The 4,710-nt window shown below is 45.6% G+C and overlaps 1 long non-coding RNA gene across 1 annotated transcript; it reads left to right on the top strand.

Annotated features, from left to right (window-relative positions):
• The first annotated feature begins 67 nt into the window (after window positions 1–67).
• Window positions 68–4,112, top strand: LOC122449575. Its single transcript, XR_006271975.1, has 3 exons — window positions 68–124; window positions 1,449–1,549; window positions 2,119–4,112. It is a non-coding gene; the product is annotated as an uncharacterized LOC122449575 (long non-coding RNA).
• The last annotated feature ends 598 nt before the right edge of the window (window positions 4,113–4,710 follow it).

Raw genomic sequence — 4,710 nt, 5'->3', positions numbered from 1 at the left:
GGTGCTTAGCTCCCTGACTAGGGATCAAACCCACACCCGCTGCATTGGAAGGTGAAGTCTTAACCATTGGACCACCAGGGAAGTCCCCGAAACCAGCCTTGTTTAAGTGCCTGCTCTGTGCCAGGTAGGACTTCGTCCTGTTAACCTCTTCAGCATGTTTTAAAGCTCAGGTGTGGAGCCTTTGAAGGGTTAAATAATATGCTCCGGGGCACCCAGTAGCCCACTGAGATTTTGACTGCAGCATCTGTATCACTAGGACTTGTGGAGTTTTGCTCTCCACACTGGGGTTTCGCCCTCAAGAAGTGCTCAGTGAGTACGTGGAAGACTGTCCTATGTTCCTTGGAAACTGCCCAGTCATGGGGTTCATGGTCAGCTTCCCATCTCACTTCTCCATGTATCTGTCACTGCTCCACCTCTACATCAGCTCCCCGCCCCCATCCACCCTGGGTCAGCATGCTAAGTCTCTTCAGTCATGTCTGATTCTGTGTGACCCCATGGACTATAGCCTCTAAGGCTCCTCTGTCCTTGGGGTTTTCCAAGCAAGAATACTGGAGTGGGTTGCCATGCCCTCCTCCAGGGGATCTTCCTGACCCAGGGATCGAACCAGGCTCTCCTGCATTGCAGGCTATTTCTTTCCCATGTGAGCCAACAGGGAAGCTATTTAGGAAGCAAGTTTAGGAGTTAAATCCAGGTAGATTCTCTCTAGACCACATCTTATCACATAGCTGTTCTGCTGAAAGACCAGCAACCCAAACCAGTATTTGCATCAGAGAAGGCCAGGACTTGTGATCCAGACACGGCTATTCGCATGAAGCTATTACATTGCCTGCAGTATTGTTGGCGGTGACGCCAGAGGGAAGAGAGTTCCTCTTTTTGTAAAAGTGAATTTAACCAGCTCAGCCCTCTTTGCGGCTATGCCACGTCTCTGTCATTTTATACAGAATGTCCTTATGTAGAGGAAATATTGGTTTGCTTTATTATGCGTAGCTCATCGTTGGACTTGGGACCTATTAATAAATTTGAAATATCTGATAAAGGGCTAAAGAGGGGAAGGAAAGGAAGGCTCTTAAGGAGGAGTAACAATATATACCCAGGGAACTGCATTTTCTTCTCAACCACATCTTGACTCTCAGTTGAGGTCAGGGGACTCTGGTCTCATGGGGGCCTTAGTGCTCCTGGGTACCAATGCTGCACAGAGTTATCTGTGGTCCCTTCACTGCTTGGCCAGCCTGGAAACTCCTTTATCAGATACTTTTCTTACCTTGCTGTGTGTTTGCAAGCCAGAGAACAAAGTGCAGAGTGAACAGACGGGGTGCAGTCTGATTGATATAAAGATTCTGGTTTTAGAGGAAGAGAGAACAGGAGAACAGTTCACACCTAACACTGATCACAAGTCTACAGTTGTCAGACATGTGTTATATATTAATCTCCCTTATTCCGTTTCACAGCTGAGGGAACTAAGGCCCAGAAAGGTGAAGTAACTTGCTTAAAATAAAACCTCTAGCAAGCAGGAAAGCAAGAACTTGAATCCAAGTCTGTCTGGCTCAAGGTATGCCCTATGTGATTGATTTCAGAAGGCCCTAGTTCTCCTCTTCTTGTCCCATCTGTTCTTTAGGGTAGAGGTCAGGTGCCTGGGCTCTGGAGGCAGAGTACAGGGGTTCAATTCCTGGTTCTACCATCTCCCGGTTCTGCTACCTGAGCTCCAAGTTGTGTAGACAGAGTATCACTATGGGTCACCATCACTATAGGTCAATGTGGGAATGTGTCTAGGGGAGGTAGGATCTGAGCTTGATTGACACTGGGAGACCTGTTGGGATTTGGATAAAGAAAGAGCTCAAATGAAAGATACTGCTGTGGGAGGGGGACGAGAATCAGCAAAGATGCTGAAGGTGGGAAACTCACACTGAAATTCACACTGAAGTGCCTACTGTACTGGGCATTCGATGGTGTTTCTTCATTCATTCACTTGCTCAGTGTTTCCATCGGAAACCTCTGGTGGTGAGTCACAGACAGACTTTTCTCAGACTGAACTAAGCATCATGTTTTCCTGTTAGTAACTCAAGGGTTGGATTATTGGCTCAGGTAGCCAGGCATCCAGCAGTAGAGTGGGATTCACAGTTCTTACAGGAGGGAGATGAATTAGGCTAGAATGACGGGAAAGCAAACCGAGAAGAATGTGGGGAACTTGAAGAAGAGAGCTCAAGAGTGAACCAAGAACTTAAAACTGCAGAAGACAATGAGTAAGTGGAAGACCTATTTTGCAAAAGTCCTGTTGTGATTTGTTTTTGCTGGTTGCTTCTCACCTGACTGGAGAGTTAAGGAGTTTATCCCCTGTTACCCTCTCTCTCTGGGATCCATCTGTCTGTAGAGAGCATATGTGTGGCTTTGCTCTTAGGGGAGACAGGGCAGTGGGACAAAGCCCGTGGCTTCTCCAGTGAGGCCTGCTCTGGGAGAACACATCTCTCTAGCTCTGGGGCTCAGGGTAGGGGGTCCGTAGTAATGGAGCTCACATGAGGCCAATGAAACATGAGCAGAGGGGATGTGGTCACCCCTGGGTGGAGGCTCTGAGAGTCAATGTGAGGCTTGCCATACTAACATTTCCCTCTCTGCCACCAGGATTGGCAGTTTTGCAACTGCTGTGTTCCTGAGTGAAGCTGACATGGAGCAGAGCTTCAGCTGGCCCAAAGTGGACATGTGATGCGGACCAGAAATAACTCTTTGTTTTTAATCTGCCACTCCTGGGTTGTTGCTGCAGCATAAGCTACCAGTCCTAATACAAGGCATACTTGTTACTGCGCATCTAAGCCACACTCTCCAGCAGTCATGTCAGAGATGGATGGACATCTCCACTGCCCCACTTTTTTCCCCCTTTCCTCAAACTCTGATGGGATAGAGGCTCTTATTTCAGCTCCCTTACACTCTGATAATGTCCAGTTTGCAGAACTACAGGTGATAATGAATCCTGCACTTCAGTCTACAAAAAGGAAGGTTGGAAGCATTGGTAGAAAATGTATTGGTGAGTTCTGATGTTGTGAAGTGAGTGGAAGATTATTTAGATAAACGGATTAATCTGATTGAAACGGTTCCCAGAAGTAAATGTCAATGAACCAGACGTGGTAATTTCTTGCTCATGAAGTAGTGTTAGTATGCATGTGATTTGAACTTTATGTTAAAACACAAGCACAAGATTGCCTCTTGGACTATGGATGGTATAAATGGGATGGGGCCACCATGAATGAGAACGGTTTGTGTCAGATATGGTTAGCTCAAGCAGGATGATGAGTGAGAGTGGAGGTTCCTAGAATGTGGTGGTGAATCACAAACAATACGCCAAGGCCAGAAATATATATATATTTTGTATAGAAATTAACACAAAGCTATCTGTAAACATCTAAGCAGATTCCAAATGTGCTGGAGGTTTTGCTTCAGTGCTTCAGAATAACAAGTGTTGCCTTCAGAGGGAACAATTGTCCTCTTAAAAGTATGTGTGGGATCTAAGGAGAGAGAGAGTTACACAGTCATGTACATGTTTCCCAAATTGGATTGCTGTTAAAATGTCTGCTCAAAGAAGGGTTCTGTGATTCAATAACAAAACAAACAAACAAGCAAAAATCAAGGAAATATGGAGTTAAAGAAGTTTCTTTACTGCAGAACTTCTCAAAGGCTTTAATACATTAATGTTGATTGTGATTCTCCAAAAGTAGGCAGTAATCACAGCTTCTGAACTTTTCTGACTGTGGAACTCATAGCTAGATTAAGAGATGGACAGAGGGATGGAAGGATAGAAAGATGAAGGGATGAATATGGATATAGATATATAAATATATTTCTCATTTCACTCTGCTATTTGTAAATAATGAAGAACACTAAATGAACCTGTAAGTATACCTTTGACTGGATAAAGAGACCTCCTTTGATATGAGCTCTTAATGAAAATAAAATCAGCTAATTCGATTAGGATGCTTTTGAGTACAGGAAACAGACTTTCCTTTAAAAGGACTTAATTTCAGTTTTTTGCTTCCCTGATGGCTCAGCGGGTAAAGAATCCCCAGGCATTGCAGGAAACACAGGAGACAGGAGATGGATGTTCAGTCCCTGGGTTAGGAAGATTCCCCCGGAGTAGTAAGTGGAAAATCACTTCAGCATTCTTGCCTGAAAACTCCCATGGACAGAGGAGGCTGGCAGGCTACATTCCAAAGGGTTACAAAGAGCCAGACACGACTGAGTGACTGAGCACTTACCCAAACAATGAGAATGTCTGTTATGTCACATAAGAAATCTGGAGGCAGGGTGATTTCTGGATGGTTAATTCAGCCGCTCTACAGTATTCTCGTGAATTCTGAACTCTTGTGTTTTATTTCTTTCTGCTCTGCTCTGCTCAGCACAAAGGCCATGTCTCCGTCCTGATGGCTAGACCTTACTGAGGTTTCCGGCACTGGGCAAGTGCAACTCTACCCAGAGCTGGAGGAAAACATTTCCCCTTTGGTGGCTTCTTTTCTAGAAACGAAATGTTTCCTTGTAGCCCCTGGTAAACTCTCCTTTAGGTTCACAAGGCAGCGTCTGCGTTGCTCACCTGTGCTCTGAATGTACTGGGAGCTGGGAAGGTGAGGGTTTGGCATTTTGAGTCTCCGTTGGGAGAGGTGGGTCCTCCTCGCAAGGGAATGGAAAGGGGGGGGCGGGTCTCTTTGCTGAGAAGTGGCGGGGGGGTGG

Source organism: Cervus canadensis, chromosome 11 (assembly GCF_019320065.1).
Source record: "Cervus canadensis isolate Bull #8, Minnesota chromosome 11, ASM1932006v1, whole genome shotgun sequence".
In the NCBI taxonomy this organism is placed as follows: Eukaryota; Metazoa; Chordata; class Mammalia; order Artiodactyla; family Cervidae; genus Cervus; species Cervus canadensis.
This window is presented reverse-complemented; position numbering and strand designations above follow the sequence as displayed.